This window comes from Bombus huntii, chromosome 4 (genome assembly GCF_024542735.1).
Source record: "Bombus huntii isolate Logan2020A chromosome 4, iyBomHunt1.1, whole genome shotgun sequence".
Lineage (NCBI taxonomy): Eukaryota > Metazoa > Arthropoda > Insecta > Hymenoptera > Apidae > Bombus > Bombus huntii.
Window position 1 is genome coordinate 2,787,664 of NC_066241.1, and position 21,398 is coordinate 2,809,061.

Sequence of the window (21,398 nt, forward strand, 5' to 3'; positions counted from 1 at the left end):
CGCGGAACAGTCAAGCGAAATCGACCAAAGAATCGTTAGATACTCGTACGAATTTACTGGCCGAGCGTGTAACCAGCGTTAATTATTCGCCTCCGCGCGCGAATGAGAACCAATTTATGCCGAATTTATTGGCGAACGTTGCTAAAAAAGAAAAATATACTCTTTACAAATATCTTAATAAATTTGAGTATCGATCCGTTTGCCATTCGGTCGAGCGAGCGAGTTGTAGAATTTGAGGAAATTTTGATTACTAGTTTCTTTTGAAACTGTGAAAGTTGTTATTTGTTGTTGAACTTATGATCAGTTAATGGAATCGTTTGTCTAAAAGTATCGTAAAGATGCTATTTTCGATAGAATCTTTGTCAGTTGAATCGTGCACCGAGCTTTTTTTAAAAACGAGTTACATATTTACTGCGATACGCCCGACATACGTGAAATATAGCAAAGTATTTTATCCAGTTCTTATAATTTGTATACAAGGTTCAGCGATATTTCTCTGAAATACGGATATAACAAATTTTCCGGAAAGATGTTCATGGTTTATGAATATACGCAATTTAAGCTACTGGAAATCCTCGGTGTTTCTGGAATCGGTCAAAATTTGTGTGCCTCGTCGAATTCGCTGATCCCAGAGTTAACGAAAAGCTTTCCACGACTATCTAAATGTATATAGATTCAGAAGAAAAGGTTGGACGAAATCGTGGTTGAGCGACGTCGAACAAAAGGGCTACAGGGTACGGGGGATGCTCTCGTAAATCAAGTCGAGGAAGCGATTGAAATTCGCGATTCCAGCGACGAATTCGCGAGTCCCGTTAGTTGGCCAGAAATTGCTCGGTGAGCGAACGCGAGCTTTTTTATTTCGCGTTCGCCCGCCGAGAGGATTACCTTAATTAAGGGCGAACGATCACGAACCGCGATCCAAGCCCTGTCGCTTATTTTTTCAAAGAAAATCGCGTCATTTTAGCTACGTAGTTACTACACCAGCCAGTGCTTTACCATCTCTATTTTCGGTCGATGAAACGTAGCTATAGTAGTATCTATAACTAGTAGGTAAAATAGCTGTAAAATATTTCGCGTACATCGAAGCAACGTCGAATTTAAATAGAAGTCGAATTTGACTGTAGCTTAAATTTGCTCAGATTCGTTTTACGTAGATTCGGTTTAAGTGGTATTTTCGAAGGGTTCGTATTTGCCGGGAACTTACGATACGAATACGAAGCAAGACCTACTTATGCGGTAGCCTGTTTCAGCCACCTGCCTTTCAAGCCAGGTCAAAAGAGCCAGAGAGTTATTTGGGTAGTTGGTAGGTTGGCTGAAGGAATAAGGTTGACACGATTGTGCTTCTCTTTGTTAGATTTCCTCACGACGACCTTCCAAATTGAACTCGTTGCTCGTGTCTTCGATAACAGGCGACAAGTTGAGTAGCGAGACTAGGAAGCATTCGAATATTTAGTTGTGCCTATTTTTTTAATACATCAAACAGCGAAAGCAATAAAAATTATCGCGATAATACGATATCTGGATACTGTATAGAATTTAAAATTTTCAATCAAATTTGCAACGTTACATTTTTTCAGACTTTCTTACGATTTACCGTAAATGCTTGTAAACATTTTTTTACGAAATAAAAAGTATGGAAGTTACGACGATATGGAATGAACGAATATATCTACTGAATATTCTGTCTAAAACAGATTCTTATGATAAAGGAGAGAATGCGTGGAGCACGAAGCAAAGAAATCAATAAGGCAAGACTGTAAGGAAAATCGTTGATATCTTAGATGCATATCTATCCGAATACTCGCAACAAACATCAGCGTGAATCAGTATTTACGATTTATGATGCAATAGCCCGATATCTGACTCGATGTGATAACTGGTTAATCGGAAATACGTTTTACGCGCATTCTTTGTTAGGTGTGTGTCTTAAAACCCGCCAATAAGAAGCGAAAGCGATTTAACGTAAAAAAAACTGTTATTTAAATCTCTGCGTGCAACAAACTTTGCTCAAAATGAAATCTCAATATTATTACTTTTATGAAGGAGATATAATCGCATTTTGGACGACCGAGATTTCAGATTAAAGTAACTCGAAATGAAGACTCGGTGATTATCATCGGATTTGAAAAATATACCAGTGTTTGAAAGATTCGAGGCTACATGATAAAATTAAGCTTTCTATAAAAACAATTATGTATAAATATCTGGACTGAAAAGAATTCAGAATTTGATTAAAGTCTTTCTTTCGTATACGGTTTATGTTCGCAAGAAAATGCTTGACAAATGTTTAACGTTGTATTTTCTCTCTCGGCAAACGCTTTCCACGTATCTCCGATAGTCGGAGTAGATATCTCTGTACGTAAAAACATCCGCGAAACATGTACGTACTCGGACTGTACATATTTGCATTGGAACAAATTCCTTTGTAGCATATTCCAACGTAATTCTATGCATCGCGAGAACTCGATCGTTAGGCACAGGACAAATACGGATCTTCTGTAAAAAGCGACATAAGGTCGCCACTCGATATCGTCCGATACTGTTTTTTCGGGCCATATTGCGCCAGTATCGCGGCAGATAAGTTATGCTCGATTGTAATAGAGTCGTTTATCTGTCCTGATTCTCGTCACCTCTCTCTCTCCCTCTCCCTCCCTCTCCCTTTCTGTCTCTTGATCTCCTTTGTAACGCGTCGTCGTGCGAATTCGATTTTTCACGCTTCGTTTTCACGTTTCCATGAAACGCGGAACCCCCTCCGGCACCCGGAACTGCACTCTGCAAACGAGTGTTTAATGGATCGACCTCGATGTCTCGCATTCTCTCTCATTTCGTATCTTGCTCCCCTTTCACTGTGAAAAATCGCGATGACATCACGGTTCGTAGCTTCATCACGAGTCACGGCATTACAAAAATCGTTGCTTTTTCCGTTCTGATTTCTATTCGGCCTTTTTTCCTTCCCTCATCCACGATTTTTTTTCTTGGCTTTCTCCTGTATTTTTTCCTTCTTTTTTTTTCTTTTTTCAATTTCTGACTGATCGTCCACGAACAATGACGATGTCGAGGATGGATCACGATGAACGAGGATAGGTCCACGTCATTGGTGTGCTCGTCGCGATGATTCGACGTACGTACCTATACGTGCTGTTTGAAAGAGGATATAAGTACCGTTCGTATGAATATTTCAGGGACCTCGACGTCGTTCGTGTTTCACCTTTTATTCCGAGGCTTAATTATTCTTCGTTGCAAAAAGGATCGGTGGATTTCTAGGGAACGCCGAGCACGACATAAGCGAGGTTATTTTATAATAGAGAACGTATTAGGTTCTATAAATTTGAGTTGTTGGTGCGATTAATAGTTCACGCACATAACGAAAGGTTTAACGTTAATTCGATCGAAGACTTTGAGTTGCTTGACGAGTATCGATTATCGTGTATGTACCTGTACGTATGTATTATTTTACTTGTTTTGTTCAAATATACTGCTCGATTAATAATACGATACTAATAAAGAATTAACAACGATATACGTATAGTCCAATTTTTATTAAACAAAGGATAAACGATTTTATAGCGTTTGAACGAGTCATTCACAGTGGTTAAAAAACTACCTACGTATCTTTCAATTTGTATCGAGTTACACATTCGCACACGTCTGAATACGCTCGTTCTCGTAAAACGAAATAGTTGAGAGGGAAAAGTAATAACGGGATCAAGCAAGTAACGAGGCTACGGGACTACGTTTACTACTGAAAGCTGCGAAACCCAATTCAGCCGAATAGGATGGCATTCGGTGCGATCAGACCTACTACATTGATAACGAGCTGCGCGACGTTATAGCGGCAATAACGCGAAATGACATCAGAATCCCGTTTCTTTGTTAGTAATTGTGCTCTAATCGCGAATGCTCGATGCAGAGTGGATGGAACGTATGCACTCGAGAGAGTAAGTGAAACGAATTTCAGGCCGAGCGGTCGAATCTAGGTCTCGTTATGAAATGATTTCGAAACGGCCGTGCTTGTTACTTAATTGTGGCCGATCGTGCTTAACGTGCCCCAAGTTACACACCACAATGTTTGAAAATAAAGCGGGAATGTGAGTCACCGTGCATGATTTTCACCAATGCTGAATGTTCACCGCGGATTCGATTCGATTCGTTTCGTTTCGTTGGTAGCTTGTCGCGAAATATCGACCGTTGTTTCTCGTATTTTGCAGTCGATTCTATACGCGAAAGAAACGATATGGTGGAGTAGCTTCGATGATTATGATAATAAAGGAAACGAAGACTTTCTATTCGTCGATGAGTAGAGCCAATAAGTACATGGACCTGTATATTATTTTTTATCATTTTTTTCATAATTGGGGGACCCAAAATAGAAAATTCATGTCGTACAATAGCAAAGCAATTTCCAGCGCGTCTGGTAAATCATACGCGTTCGTGTGTCGCAACTTACACTCTCCACTTGCGTTTTTACCCATTAGTAAGGAAACTGTACAGTCATTGGGAACGAAGCAAAACGATTCCTCGAAGGCAACCCTATCTAAAAAGCCAAGATTTCCAGCTATCGCTCGATAGGATTTGTTTATCATTTCCATGATAATCTTATTTGCAAACGTAACCGTGATAGCGCGACCTATCGATCCTTCGTGCTCCTCCAGATAGAATGGATCGAATCCGCGAGCAGGAAATGGTGTCCTTCCGCGAATGGCCGAACGTGAGAATACGCCGGAAATCCATTCCCAGCGAATTTCACAGCATACCTCGATTCGATGCTTAAAACAGAGAACCAGAAGGCTGGGCCTCGCTTTCTCACGATCAGTTTTTCAACAGAAATTAGATCGTTCGTCGATCGTTACGTTCGAATCGAAACTGGCCAGAAAGCAAACAACGCCGTGCGTTTCGACGTTTAATCGTCTTGCTGATTGTTATGCGTTGCGCGTATCTCCGACCAGATGCGTGCCTTTCCTCGCCTGTTTTCATTTCCTCTTCTTCGCCATCTATTCGGAATTACAGCTTCCAATTTGTTTTGAAATTTTTGATTGTCTTTTTCCCGAAGATTTGTACGATTATAGAAGTTTCTCCTTAGGTCGTTTATTTTAGATTGTCGCTGGATATTCGTGTTAAAATTACTGTTAAAACAAATTACACGTACATATAAGGCTATCACGTGTCTGTAAATTATGGTTAGAAATAATTAGAAAATTAAACGCTGGAGTGAAATTTCACTCGCTAATACAGATCATTCCGATATTGCGGTTAGCTATAGCTTTTCAACGAAAAAACGAAAGCTCTGCTTTAGTTTGATAAGAAAAGGAGAGCGACAGAATGAGAAAGTGTTATGAAATTTAAAAAGTTCATTGTGCAAAACAACGTGTAATCTCGTTCGTTTTATTCTCGTATTAATAAATAATCGTACATTATTAGGAATTTCTCGAGAGAGTCGTGCGTTTTCTCGCGTAAAATTCTTTTTTCTGCAACAACGCTGAGCTGCACGCTAGCAAGCGCAATTGCAATTATGAAGTGAACGGACTTGTTTCATTTCGCCGGGACATTGTGCGTGGGAACGTACAGCAGCGACGTTTAGCAAACGATATTTAAAGCAATTCTAAGTGGAAGAGCCCGTTTATTTTCGCCTTTTCCATCGTTTTTCTCTGCCGGCTTTCACCGTGTAAAACGCGTTTCTTCGCTGTAGAGTGATCTTATCGGTCACAAGGGAAGATCCCTAACTCGGAAAATCAGAAAATTATGAGACTTTAGGGATATCCTTTTCCTGATAGCCAAATTCGATCCTAGGGACTAAAATTGTTCCCTGAAAATGCGGCTACGTTTCGATTTTATGCCGTAACTCGTAAACTTTAAGAGACGGAGAAAAAGTTTTCAGCTACAAGTTACTTCTTTTAATTAGGACCGTCATTTGGTCAAAGATTTATCAATGGTTTCTATAGTTAGTTGTATAGTTAGAATCTTATTGCTGTATTTAAATCGCCGATTAGGATTTCAGGTGAAAAAATTATTATTTGCGTCTATTGCTTTTTTCCAACTATATAAACAATCGATGAATCTTTCACCAAACGGCAGTTCTAATTGGAAGACGTAACTTTTGTCTGAAAATTTGTCTTCTATCTCTTAGCGATTACAAGCTACGGCATAAAATTGAAGAATAGCCGAGCTTTTAGGGATCAATTTTATCCCCTTGCTTTGAATCTAACCAGCGGAAAAAGATCGCGTTATACGTATCTATGTATGCTGTACACATGCTCGATGTTTCATAACTTTCGGAATCTCCGGATCGAGGATCTTGCCTCGTCAGTCAGCAGGAATGTTCTATACAGATTTTTCTCTCGATCCTCTTTTTCTAGAAACAGCTATTTTTATGGCCGCTTTTTATGCATCGTAACGACGCGGCGACCCAGTTTCGATATTTACATTTCATCTCTGCCATGAAATTTCTTTCTTATCGCGTTTTGTACCAATGCTCGGAGGTTACCGCATCTCGAAGTTAGAGGAAAAGTAAACGCGACTCGCTATTATCCAGTCGTAGAACGAGAAAAGTAGGTGTGCCCTACTAGAAAGGAACTGTAGGAGGAAAACTTTCGCGTGCTTACGGTTTACATATGACGTAGCAGCGATTACACCATGACGATGAGCAGTTTATCAAAGTGGATAGTCGTCTATGTTGGAACGATAGCCGTTAGCCACGAATTTACGGAGAAAGGTAAAACAAACGATTCGCGAGGAATCGAAAGTTAAGAAAATACAAAAGACGCGTAATACGTTTTTAAGCATACATAGTCCCGTACTTTACATTTGAAATGATCGATCGAGTGGAGAGCTGAAAGAGCGTACAAAAGCTTCTTGAATTCGTTCAGAGAACAAGGCGTGGCTTTATGAGGCGTAAAGGCGTTGGAACGTTTATAAGAAAAGGCACTAATACTGAATTTATTTTTTTCCATTGTGTTTTCATGGCATTGTTGAAAGACCAGGCATGCATAAAGTATACCGACGTCGGGAATTTCATAAAAGAGCGTTTGCGCTAAGCAGGAAGAAAATGAAGGGGAAAACCACTATCTCGCATTTCGGTACGACCGTTAATTAAACCTTAATTGGGCAGCGTTAATTAGGTATTTAAAAGCAATGTAATATAAAAAATGTGTACTTATAACGGAGCATAAATATGGTTTTGTCGTAAATCATATTACTTGTATCAGCTAAATAATGGAACAATATTTTCTGTTGCAAGTTATATCGGTGAACTAGGCAGAATAATTCTTTTCCAACGTAATAACTATGTAATAACCGTAATTAAAGCACCTCGTTAAAATAAATTAGATTTTTACACGAGTACAAGTTTATTCGTATAGCTCCGTTTTATTAACGTAAAATTTATGTCAAATAGAAGAGCATAGAAAAAAGTCGACTCCTGAATCAAACATTCAAGTATTTATCGTGTTCTAATTGATTAAATAATTTCCTTCGTCGAAAAATATTTCGCGTGCAATATAGTTTAAGCGATGCAATACGCGATGACACGTACGTACAGTCGCGTAGAAGTGTAAGTTAACGCTCTGGCTAAAAGTTTTACGTATGTGGTAAAAATACGACTCAAATCTGAGATATACCTGCAACGGCGAATGTCTTCTATTCGAACGACACTGCGGTTCTCAACATCGCGACGAATAAAAGACGTTCAAATTCGAGTGACAGCGATGAAGACGGATCACTGAAAAATCGCCAAATACAGCTCCCTGTAAATCACGCTCTTCAAAGTGGTTCGTCCGCTTATCTCCGTTTTCCAAATTAATCTACCAAATAATGCGAATTAAGTTTCGATCGTCACGACCTGTTGCGTCGAACGTGCATCTGCCTTTGCGAAAACGAATCACGATTTCTTCGTCGTAACGCATCGTCGTCACGGACAAAAGAAGGAAAACGGCTGTAAACGTGCTTGAACGTGGCCTCGGCGGACTTTTTTCGCGCTCGAAGACGAATGGGCTTTCGGCGAAGGGTCCAGGTCCTAAATACACAAACGTACAGGAACGCACGGTCCGAATTTTCTCGCGCCTCTATGGATGCATAAATCATGTAGATAGGAATCGTGCTTGGAAACGAATAGGCAAAATCGGTGAATCGGTGAGCTCGTGGGTAGTTTTTGAATTTTTCCGTTGATCTCGTCACGTAGACGCGCGAATTATATAGTTCGGTGGAGACATCGATGATGGCAAGTCACGATTAACCCCCGTAGTAACAGACTCTTCTTGCGACGTTTACGATTAACATATGTACCTAACACAACCCGAATGAACCCATTTGCACGCTCGATGGATACAACGGGAGGTCGGGTTCGATTACGCCCACGTATCGTGAAACTTCCTCGATTTTATCGAGTCGAGCTGCCGGAAGTGACATCAGACGTCGAATCGCGAGCAGAGCAGTCGGAAAAGTGACGCCACACGTGGCCTCCTGCAGTCAGCGATCGTTAAGTCTGACCACCGTCGAGGACGGGATCAATTGAGTCGGCAATTTGTCGAGGCTACGCGGAATCGAGCGTGGACTCGCGCGTATCCGTCTCTGCGAGAATCTGCGTATCCGCCTAATCGCAAAGAAGATTCGACGATGTGCGAGAGAAATTTTAACAACGTGTACTTTGAATGCAATTTCACGATATATCTTTCTTTCTTTTACGTACGTACTTTTGTGAAATACTTGTTCGGATCTTTCTCACGGATTAAATTTAATACGAAAGCGCGCCGAGTGCGCACGAGTTCGTTAAATATTCAATCGTAACAACCAGATGCTCAAACTTCGAACAGTTCTCCGAAACGTTTTATCAGCGCGCGTACACAGATCGTTGGTCCTTGATCGAAATGACTCAGAGACGAAAGCTCTTGATCGCGTGTCGTGGCCGACGTAGTAGTAGAAAGTATGACGCGTTGATCGATCACAACCGCGAAATTAATTGCGTTATTACGTTATCACATAGTACGCCAGACCGGACGTCGATGATCGACGCGAATAATTAATCGCAAGTTCGTTGCTCTTTGCCAACGTAACGGGCTTCCATCTGAATGCGACTCGCGACATTTTCCTTTCTAAGGACACGTTTTATCGTACCAAACGAGTTTCTCTTTTCACGAGCCGAACGCGATCGAAATACTGGCGCGAGAGATTCCTCGAATCGCCGTCACGGTTTCGCTAAAATAGCAAGCACTCGTCATTCTCCGATCCTCGATTCTATGACCAATTACTTTTATATTCTTAATTCGTTGAAATAACTTTCCATTCCCATTGACAACTAACGTCACGACACTGCCTTTTAACACTGCGAAAGAACCGGCTTTAAAAGCTGGCTCAGGATTGACTTAACCGAAGGTGTTCACGGCGTTAGATCTAAATTCGATAAATTAGAGAGATATTCGCTATAATGGCAGCTTAACCCCGAGAGCACCGGTCGCTGCCCACAACCTTTTTCCTTTCATTACGGTTCGTGATAAGGATCATCCTTTATCGTCATCGTAATAGAGAATACGTACGTACATCGGCAACGTAGATCGTTTATCGAGCCCGTACACGCATACCAGCCACCAGATAGCTATTTAAATCTGCTTTTGGTAACAACGAATGGCACAAAGCGGCCCCTTAATCCACAGAAATGTGCCCTTTGTGCCAAGTACGGGGCCCCACCCCGGCCGCCTGGTGATCCCTTTAAAAGCTAGTTTATGATACATATTGGCTATCCCGTGACACCCCTCGAGAGGATCCTGTGGCCTGCATCGAAGTTGCATGCCCTTTTTCCCCCTATACTTTTGTCGATCGCTTGTTTACCTACGTGGAAACACTATCGCCGTATCCCTGTCGGTTCGCGCACCCTTTTGCTGCTCGTATCACGCTCGCAAAGTTTATGCAACCGAAGTACCAAAGCCTTCTTCGCTCGGATTCAGCTCCATAGACACGTTGATATTTGTCGCTCGATACATATATCGTACGTGGTTACAAAATTATCGGCCGTCCAGTTATTATTACTCGACTATCCGAGAGAGCGAACTACGCGAGACGGAACACATCGCGAGACACCCTGTTTTATTTGAAGGATCGATCGCGCCGAGTCGGTTGCGCAACGAGTCCCCGGCCCCGTTACACGCAAACTTTTCACATCGAGTCGATCGAGTTCTTTAAACGTGACGTTTGCCGATGTTTCGCAGCCTAGAGGATCGAGGCTCGTTCGACGAGTTTACTCACGCCACGCTCGTGGTCGTCTCCCGCCAAATCGTCGCAAGTCCGTGTCGTTCCAATTCGTCGTCGCCAACTTCTTCTTCTCCTTCGGAGTACGAGGATGAGTCACGTTTACTACGAGTCTCGTGAACTCCGTTGCCTCGTCATCCTCCTCCAGGGGATTAACGAGCCTGTCCGTTCGTTTTTCTTCGAGCAAACCGGAAACCGATCTCCCGTTGTTCCGACTGCGGAAAGTTGGTCTAGGTGTAGACGCTACTCGCCGGGGCTAACTGTGTGCGATACGGATCCTGGATTTTGGAGAGCAAAGCGCTCCAGGGATTAGCAGGTTAAATGCAATTTTCGTGTTCCTTGTATAGAGCTTTACACGAAGATTTTCCTAGTAGAGGCCTTCGAACGACGAAGGTAGAAAGAGATGGGCGAAGATAGAGACGATCGAATTGGTCGCGTTGATACGGTGTTTTACGAGGGTTGCGAGTTTCCTCGTTTAACTCTCTCTTATTTCGAAATGCTTCTATCGACCGATATTTCCTCGTCTCACTGAGAGTAGTCGACATTGTCTGCCATATTTTAACCGAACGAATAAATCAGTGGGCCAAACGTAACTAAAATAATAAAAGATAATAATACAATTATAACAATAATACAACAAAGAAGGATAAAACGCGATGAAGAAGAGGACAAAGGCGAATAGCAAGTATCAAAGTTGATAAACTTTCTTCTATCTTTAACACCGCGAATGATGCACGCTCGCGATATAGAATTGGCTCTATGCAGTCGCGCTGCATCAGAACTGGGACATCCGGTCGGAGCGTGGCAAAAGCCACGCGTGAACGTTACGAGTCCGATGAATAATGCAAATACGCGCCGGCTAGATTATCGTTTCCCCCTTGCGCGTAAAACGCTGAAAACCGTGGCCTCGGGAAAGTGGATCGACGCGTGGCCCAGAAAATTATAATCGCTTCGGAACCTACTCCCGCCTATCTGTGCTAATCGCGCAGATGAATTAACGACGAATCGACCTACAGTCTATGGAGATCGGTCGAAGGAGATAATTAGCGCGGTTACGGGGTTAGAAGGATGGACGAATAGGAGAGGGTGCTTGGTTTCACGAAGGAAGCTGTCACCGGAAACGAACGATAGTTGGAAAAATCGACGGTGTCATGCGAGAAAGTAGTCCGATGGACGTCTGTGCGTTTGATTAACAATTTCTTTTTTGCGAATGCGTTATTTCATTCTTGCGTTAGAAATGCGACTCCGATCCCTGATGTAGATGATACGTAATTAACTCTGTCAGATTATGTCGTGTACCACTTGCGAGAGATTTATCAACATCTCGTTGATTATCATTAAATATTTATTATACATGTATCGTTATAATATATTAACCATATTTATAACGTAGCCCTCGTCTTCTTTTTTTTTATTATTATTTTTTTACCATTTCCACGCTTCCCGACGCATTAACGACGATCAACGAGGCTCTTGCCTTTGTCGTTTACAGAAATGTCTCGCGTGTAATATGTTTCCATATGCGTAGTTCTATTTTGCAGTTTCTCGTAAACTGTCCAAACATTAGAAGAAATGTCGGTCAAACGATTGGTTTTTTCTCTGCTAATTTTCTCCCTTCGATGTCCTCTGTCTCTGAGATAACGTAGAAAATCTTACAAGTACTTTATATAATTAATCATATTTGGCGCATTAATCGCTCGCAGAGCTTACCTTCCTGATACGAGTTTCGAAACATGCAGACAAAGAAGCGGATAAACGTGTACCTCGTGATACAGCATGGTGGAAAAATTTCGTTGCATTACGGTTATCTAGCAGTGAGTCATCGATCGTTAATCGCAGCTATGGGTAGTAGTGGCATGGGTATATGGTGATAGTATAAAGTATCGTAGGTATACGTACTTTATCGAGAAACGTTCGATTCCGGGCTCCGTAGCATATCGAACAACGCATACGATAAAATAAGAGTCGGAATATCAAGTAATAAAATTAACGAAATTTTTCCCTAAATGCGATTGCTATTAGCAGGAACATGGTACCTATGTGCGATATTGAAAACGAATGAATGCTTACAGCGAGAAAACAAGTTTCTGTAAAACTCTTTTACATATTTGTCGATCCGTCTCCACTCGAACGAACACCGATAACGTACCATTTCTTTTACGACTTGAACTATACAGAGCTTTCTTCTTGTCCCGTCCAAGCAACGTTATCTCGAGGAAATTTTTGCCAAACGATACAAGCAATTCTCTCGTTTCCGCCTGGCTGTTCGAAGGCCTTGTCGCCCGAACAACGGTTGTCGAAAGTTTCCCAGCAATTTCCGAGCATTTGGTACTCGGTCGGTATTGCGTTATCGAAACACCTCGTGAAACAGATATATGGAAACGACCGTCGTCTCGTATCCATTATCGATAACGAAAAATGGCGATAAAATGCGCGTATGGTGATGAAATTCCGAGGAAACGACTCTGTCCGATTTTTTGTGAAAATAGAATAGGAAGTGGTTCGGACGAAGAACTCGACGATAAAGGAGAAAAGTGATACAAGTAACGAAATCGGTAATTTCTTACGTTTTACGCGAGGACGAACATTAAAAAATAGTTGGAGACGTCAAAAGACGTTACTCCATAGTAAGAGCATCTTTTTTCAATTGCGTTTATTCGTCAGAAAAACGTATTGCAAAACTTTGCTATAGTTGCGAGTCAGATATAACGAGGTCAGAAATTAAATCATCGAGATCGATGTCTTAGATCGAGATTCGTAGATAACGCGTTACGATATCGTACGAGATACGTTGACTTTGTAATAAAAATTTCTTCGTACAACGCTGGTCGAGATTTCAGCCCCTTACGCGTCTATATTTTTATTTATCGCAACACCCGAGACACGATTTCTTTGTACGTACCGGCGTTTGTACCATTTTTCCACCGAACCTCTGAAATAGAACATTCACTTACGTGTATGTTGCTGGTGGAAATAAACGAAGCAGACGTTGACTCATACATACTGAAACGAGTCTGAAAAAGATCCCCTTCTCCACGAAATACATAATTAAAGCCGAGTGGCTGGAGTGGGCGCCGAGAGGAAGAGGAGGGTGTCCCCTGAATCAGCTGGTGAATAAGGGCCAGGATTTCGGGGCTTTGCGTTAGTCATAGTTATTACGGATCTGGAGCTCGATCCTCCGGAGTGCTGGGCGTGAATCTATCGCCAGAGACGGGATATTCGACTGTTTGATCTTGAGATGACATACGATGACTCGAAATAACGTTCGTGGGATTTATTTCGTAAGTGTTACTTGCAATCAGCAAGAAAGGGAGTAGCGAAAGATCGAAATTTGCTTTCCTTAGTCTTTCCATCGCTGATATTTTCAGAGTACAGTCGACGATTTCAAAAAACATACATCTGATATTATAATTATTATGCTTCTTAGTCCGAATATATTTGTTATTCGTCGTGATTGCATTTAAGTCTAAAAGTAAAAAGAGCATCAAGACGCGAGTTAGATTACTCCCTGGACCTTAATATAAAACACGTTGAACCGTGAAATTTTACGCCCCGTAACAACTCTACCTTGCAATAGAAGCTGATCGATCGTTAAGGGATTAAGCTTAAAGTATACCTTTTTACACCCTCCCCCCTTCTTTACACGAAGAAATATAAGTCGATCAGTCTTATCGAAACGATCCTTAGGCGAAATGGAAGTACGCGAATTCGTACCGCGTCTTTCAATTTTCTATTATTTCTCTGGTTTCGATTTGTTGTCGCTACGGAAAAGTGAAAGCAAATTTGCGTTTCTCGATCAAACACGGAGAAACGTCGCGTCCCGTGGTAAGTGAAAGTAGAGATAAGAAGAAATTCTCTCGTAACGAAAAGATAACGTTAACGGAGTGTAAATACTTTCGTTTGATTTTAATGTATAATTTTTTGCACATACGTAGTTTGTTCGAGCGTATTTATTTCATACCGTTATTCTTATTATAACGCTATATAACACAGTCGATATTTTCAACTTCTTTTCCGCGTAAAGAAACCTTTTTAGCAATTAGCATGGAGGTAACTAACTTTTCACTCGAAAGACGTTTCAAACTCTTTGTCAAAGCGGATATAGTAGCAATGATAATCATTTGCGAAACAGGAGTTTATTCCCTACGGAAATTGGGAAAAAGCGCTGGAATTGAAACGGAGTCGTGCACGCAGTCGCGAGAATTCACGACATTTCCATGCTCCTCGTATCAAGCTAGCTCTCTGTCTTTCCTTAATTACTTCATTATGCGAGGTTATTACCCTTCGGTGCCAACGACCTATGACTGTGTTAAATCTAATAACAACGCCGCCAAATGTACCTTCTGTATTTCCGTTTTAGGCGAGTGGAAAACATATGGCGTTGAATTTTCGAATTTCGAATTCTGACTTGGTCTCGTGGAAGAGGTATCATATATACATACATTTACAGATATATGTACATTTTTATTGTACATTTTTATTTCTATGCTATTGTCTGGATGCGCGGCAGCGTGGGTATTGTTATTGTTTTATTGTTTCCTCAATTGATAATTATTAAAACGATAGGTTAATGATTATTTGCGATCTCTTCGCTGAAGCGTGATACACACGCGCGTACGAGAAGTTTTGCAAGGTTTTTAAACGTAAATGGTTTCGGTGTAATTGAGTCAGTGGATCAGGTGAGCTGTGGTTTGCGGTGGTGGGGTATTTGTATAACTGCTTATATCGACAAAGTGCTTCTCCCGCTACTCCGATGAACGTTCTTCCTGCTCAGAACGAGTTCAAAGATCTCATTCCACGAACAGATCTATGACGCTTGTCGGTAAAATGGAATTCTAAATATGCTGTCGCCGAAGTTTTATCGCGCCACGGTATTTTTGTGCTCTGTCTCAAAGACACGTGCCTACAGAGTACCGTTTGTACTCTTTGTATCGCGACTTTTGTTCCTCGATTTCTGGTCTTCGTAATTTCATTATCGTTATGGCACAATGTTGCGTATCGCTAGTTTCACGAACTATGTCCGAAATGTCTGCCGATGCTCGATGCTCTATAAGTAATAAACGTGACACGAGTACGAGCGGATCACGCGAGTCTTTGGTTAATTATTCCAGTAAATCGAATCGTTTTGTCGATATTGTATACGCTGGAAAGAACCGTTGTCCGGGAAATGAGTTTGATGCTCGAAACAAGGAAAGAAGGCTAAGGTGATTTGCTCTGCCGATGAACCTAACGATTAGAGTATCTTTCGTTGCATTCTCGAGCAATTAGCGACCTTTTCCGTTTTCGTTCCTTCGCCTAGTTACTTCGTAGAAAGCACAGTTCCGCTTCTTCGTAAGTCGATTTGTAACTTTATCGTCGGTTTATCATATCGTCATTTATAGAATAAACAAAATCAAAAAATATACGATTTTAACAAATTCCGAAATAAAAGGGCGTTACATTAATCCGAAAACACGAATGGATCGCGTAGATTTCATTGTATTCGAACACCTTGTTCGAGATGCCACTTTACCAATATAAAAAGTCACTTTCTACAGGTTATTTTTCGATAAGGAAAACCAAGAACAAAGTATCCTGTAGAAAACGCATCATCAAAAAACACCATTCGCACGCGTTATTTCACCTCTACTGGATTGTTTCGCGCGCAACAAACTCCCGTCTGAGTCTAAACAATACCATCGTTCCACCCCATAGATCCTCCCAGTAAACAGTTTCTCCAACGTGCAAATTCGAAAGAAAGAAATATTGGAAGGTGGACGCGGGAAAGCGTCGTAGCCCCGAGTGTCGATGATCTCAACCTCCCACGTTTACCGTGCGGCGTCACGGTGACTTACTGCTTAGGCATTTGGAGAAGAAATTACCGTGATGAAGAACCCTACTAAGAAAAGAGAAGGGGTAAACTATCGTCAGCGTCGCTTAATTACGAAAGGCTCGAAGGTGAGTTGGCTCGTGTCGCGGACGTTGAATTAATTACAATTGTCAACGTAACCGGCGTTCTCTCAACAACTGGTTATACTAACGACGAGAATCGTTGCATCTTCTATAGATTCGGGAAAAAAGAGGCAAAGAGGGAATTTAAGGACAATCGTGATTATTCGTATGTTTTTGAAGGAGTTATAGTTTCGTGGGAACCTCTGACTCTTTCGAAAAGCGATTCAAGAGAGAGTCGTTTCTCTTACTGTTAAAAGTCTTTCGTTGCGCTAGAATGCGGATTCCAAAAATCATTTAAGACGGTAGAAGCGGTAGATTTTCGATTATACTATGCCGGATTTTTAACGTTATATGCGATTCAACGAGTACAGAATATTAACCCTGCATAGGGAAGTAAGAGTCTGATAAACGTGTCTTTCCTCGTGACGTTGATTTCATTGACTTATGACCTACATTTCTTTCCTTCGTGGTTGTTTAAAACGATAGTAACGATAATCGTTAGGCTCTTCGCCAACGAGTTTTCGAGTATCATCGCGTACCTTTCTTTCGTTTCTTGTTCGACGTAATCGTCTTTTAATTATTAACGCAATTATTAACGAAACCAATGAGTACGTGTTGAATTACTATGCAAACAAGAAACGAATTACGTAAGTGACATCGAATATTACTGCGTTTTGATTACACGGTTATAACATTAACGGCATAGATTACGGAAACGGTTAAGAAAACGTGCCGGAAAGATGTTATTTTATTGCGCAAGGAATTCACGCGCATCCTACTTTTCTTACATCGTCACGTTTTATTTAGACTCGTTTAACACGAAGATTTATCGTCCTTCTAACCAGACGTGGATAACGCGCTTTACTTATCTTATTGATAAACGGATGGAATTATCTACTAAAAGAGAACTCATTCAGTAAAGAATTTTTGCACCTTTTACCGAACGGTCTATCCAATTTTTCGATTTAAGTTCACCTGTTAGTTCAACGAATTGGCTTACGTACTATTGGCTCGAAAGCTTAATACGAACGTTTCGCGAATCGAAACTATGTACCGCTTGTAATATCGATACAAAAAATCCTATCGTTCAACGTCCAAATGAACATCTCATTGGTTAATCGTGAATTTTACAAGTAACATTTATCAAAATACAAGGAAGATCGAAAGATATCGAACGTAGATCTCCGTTCTATTTCCAGCAAATATAAACGATATAAACGTACAAAACGTCGACGTATCTTTCGTCGCACGTGTTTATTTTACGTAGTAAATTGTTTTGATCTGTTAATCTTGTAAACCGCACGAACGATTGGCACGCTTTCAAGTACGAACAAGACGAATGTTCCAAATTGAAAGATCGAGCCTGTACCTACGATTTAACCCGAATAAGATTACGCGCAGCTTGCACGAAAGAGAAAGTACGAAACGAAATGACAATTAATCGCCGCGACGTTCAGCCGAACGACGTTAAACCCTGTTGGAAATGTCACTTTACGATATCTCTATGCTACTACAGGCGTGCACGTTGCAACCGAACGACGTTGACACGCGAATTTACCGGTGGTGGTAGTGCACGCATGTGCTCACCGCTCGTGCAGCTGCGACACCTGCAAATTAACGACGGCTTCGCATCCATTAGAGAACAGCGGAGTTAATCGTTTACGGCGACGAACATCGCGATCGAAGAAACGACGATTTTTCTTTCAACTCGTTTTGTATTCCTCCGTCGTTTCAGGGACGTTCCTTGGATCGCGACTATCGATACATTTTATCTTCCATGAATATACACGCGAAGAAGATCGATTTGCCAGGGTCCGTTGAGCTAATTTCTTTGCAAAATGTTTAGAAGATCAACCACTTTACATCCTCACGCGCTATCCCACAATTCCTGTATCGAAAATCACGCCCACATCCACGGACCTGCCCTATTTGTCACTATCGACATCTGCATGTGCACGTGCAGCTGCACCTCCACTCTATAGCGTGCCGAGAACGGCCAGTCGCATCTGCCTGGTCGCGCAGGGTCGCGTGCCCGGCTCCGCTCCAATTATCCTTAATTATTATCGTGATAATCGTTATTACCGAAGCGGAATGTCGATCGAGTGGGACGATAATGCCGCGAAGACGAGTTCGGCGACGACCGCTCCACGTTTCCCCTTTTTTCTTTTCTCTTTGTTCGATCTCGCTGGCAAACCGCGAGCTCCGCTGATTCTCGGATAAGAGCGCTCACGCATCGGCGAAATCCGTATAAGCGTATTTCGCTATGTTGGAAACTTTGGCAGAACGGAGAAAATCGGTAATCGGTATCTTAACAAATGTGTATCGCTTTTGTTTTACGTATAAAGGATTTGGTTATCTTATTCGCGTAAAAGATGGCTACTTTATCAGTTAGGTCAGAGTTTAAATATTTTTTCACGCGTGTATTTAATCTCTCGATTTTAGTTCGATTTTATCGGAGTACCTTAAACTACGATTGAGCTAAATAGTACGCAACTATATATTAAGTTTGCGACAAGTTCAATTTGCCAAATTTATTCGATTTAAAGTAGGTCACGTTCGGCATGAACCCAACGATTATCGCGTTAATTAATCGATTTAATTAACGTTCATTACCATCGTACCGAGCTAAATGAATATTCTATGAATGTTTAAGGAACACAATAGAATTAAGTATTCTCTTGAAAGAATCTATGTGCCTAGGATTGCATAAATAATATTTCATTGTGGACAATTTGCAACAAACCCGGAAATTGTTTAAACGCGAGATACTAGAGGCGGATGTTCATTGTTCGATCGGAAATGAAAAATGTCGGTCTGAGTCACGAGAGTGCGCGTCGCGTTGATTGTTTTCCCTTTATTATGCGAGGTGGATGCGAACGTATATTGAGAAGAAAGGTGTTTATGTATTCGCTTATCTCCGCTTTGCATACGTGGTTCTTGGTTTTTCTTTACCGATTATTTTCATTCGTGAATATTATCTAAATAGACTATCATCGATGTTTTATTTATTAACGCGAACTCGTATGATGTATCAGGACGACGAAATCGTCGGCATCTATAGCAACACTTAACCTCGGTCCGTGGGTTTTCGTGCAAGGGTCCCGATCGTTACAAAAACAAAACGCTTGGATCCCTAACGATCGTTAAACTCCTCCGACGCGGGACCATGCGATGGAACAACGAGCACGCTTGTAGCGGACGATAATTCGCGATTAAAGGTGACCTCACACGGGCCATCGCGCTGCCTTCCCCGAGAATATAAATTGACAGCGATGGTGACCCACTTCCGGGGGCACAGATTTATATCGCAAATTCGCGAATCGTTGCTGCTCGTCACTCTAATTTCGTCGTTATTTGTTAAGCCACCGAATTTCCAATGTAATAATAAAAATGTTAATATATAGGTTATACGATTAACGTTAATGTACTTGTTAGAGAAGTTTGGTCGAAAATACAAATTGGAAGGTTTATGTATGAAACTTTTCTTTTTGAAGAGACCGATCGTTTTGCAAATTTACTGGATATACCCGTCGTAATTTGCTACAGCTTGACAAATCGTATTTGCGAAATTCGTCGCTTCGTACACGTGCGAAAACATGAGTACAATCCCAAATTCTAAATTCTGCGCCACCCAAAGCTCTTCTCCCTCGTACCGTTCTATTTGCTTTTACGAAGATTGGAAAATTTCTCTCGTTCTCAAGAAAGAAAGAGAGACAACATATTCTCAGATATTGTCAACGTTTTAATTGTTGCCAACGTTTCGATCGTTCGCCGATCACGCTCGATCTTCGTTCGTCGTGATCTAATCGCGACAGAAGCGCGAGAAAACGCGACCGGAAATATTATCGATGCGAGCCTAATCTATTTTGGCGACTCGATTTCGAGCTTAATGGGTCGAATCGCAGTGAACGCTGAAAATGTGCAATCGCGTCGCTCGCGCTTGAGAGCTCTCGGTTCTTTCGTCCGGTTCGTGGATACAGAACGTGAGTGGGTCCTCGCTTTTCACAAAGGGCCTCGAGCGAGAAAAGGTCGAAGGGAAACGAGAGTCCTCGAAACGAGCCTGGTAATCGGAAATACACGCTACGTAGCTCGAGTGTCGGCCGCCTTATGCCGCCTTTCAATTGCGCTTTGTGCCCATCGTGATGAAAACTGCCTTTACATAATATCCATCATCTTAGCGCACTTTTGTTCCATGCGTTGGGAAAAAGCACGTTGGTTTTTTGTCTCTGTCGTTTGGGTAAAAACAAAAATTATATTTTCAAGAGTATACGATAAAAATTGCCTGTAATTATCGTAATTTGATTACAGTTGTAGCTGACGCGTTATGGGCTCTAATGTCCTAGTATTTCTCCTGTTAGAGAACCAAACGATCCTGCGGATGGCTCGAAGCTCCACTTATGACGCGATCGCACTAACATATCGTGAAATTGACACGCATCGACGTGGTAACAGGAAGTTATTTCTAATACCGGTCCGTTGATTATACTTAATTACTTTTTCGCTCGATGTTGAAGTGGGTAATTGTTAAAGAAAATCGATGGATCGTCGATAGAACGATTTTTCCTCTTATAATTGACAATTTTAGAAAACATGTTACGTCAATCACTTATATAACGTTTTTCTTCGTTTTACATAAACTCACAGTCTAAGGATATCGAGAATTTCTACATATACAACTCCTCTGCATAGCAAAGCACCCGATTTCATAATAGCAGCGCTGTAATAATAACAAAAACAATAAAAAGGAATAATAGAAACGAGATAAAGCTAGAGATTATTATTCATTGTGGTACATAAAAATTTCTACCTTAAGTCACCGATATTCTACAATAAGTTTTCCGTTTACGTTGTTCGACGAGTTTCCTGTGTACGTGCATATGCGCTTAGGTATGTATAACGCTTAGTAAACGATGACATAAATCATCGATGGCACACACAGCTTGAATAAAATATCGCGTTACAGTGACGCGGTACGAAATGCGTTAAGGAGTTAACGAGTAATATGTTGATATAAGAACATATGGTTTACGCTTATTCGGGTAGCACGGCAATAGAACCAGAATCTTAGTAGCGACACGCGGATTCATATTTTCATTTGTACGCTCTTCGAAGTTAATTTAAACGAAAGATTTTAGATATCAGAAGTAACGCGTCTACTAGTTACTAAGTTGCAGTCGTTACTTCATTTTTGTCGTTATTACTTCCGGGTAATTTCACCTCTCCAAAGGCGAATA

The 21,398-nt window shown here is 41.3% G+C and overlaps 1 protein-coding gene across 16 annotated transcripts in view; it reads left to right on the plus strand.

Moving 5' to 3' along the window:
- Positions 1–21,398, plus strand: part of LOC126864580 (ras GTPase-activating protein raskol) — a 255,631-nt gene that overhangs the window by 192,227 nt on the left and 42,006 nt on the right. The window lies entirely within an intron of this gene.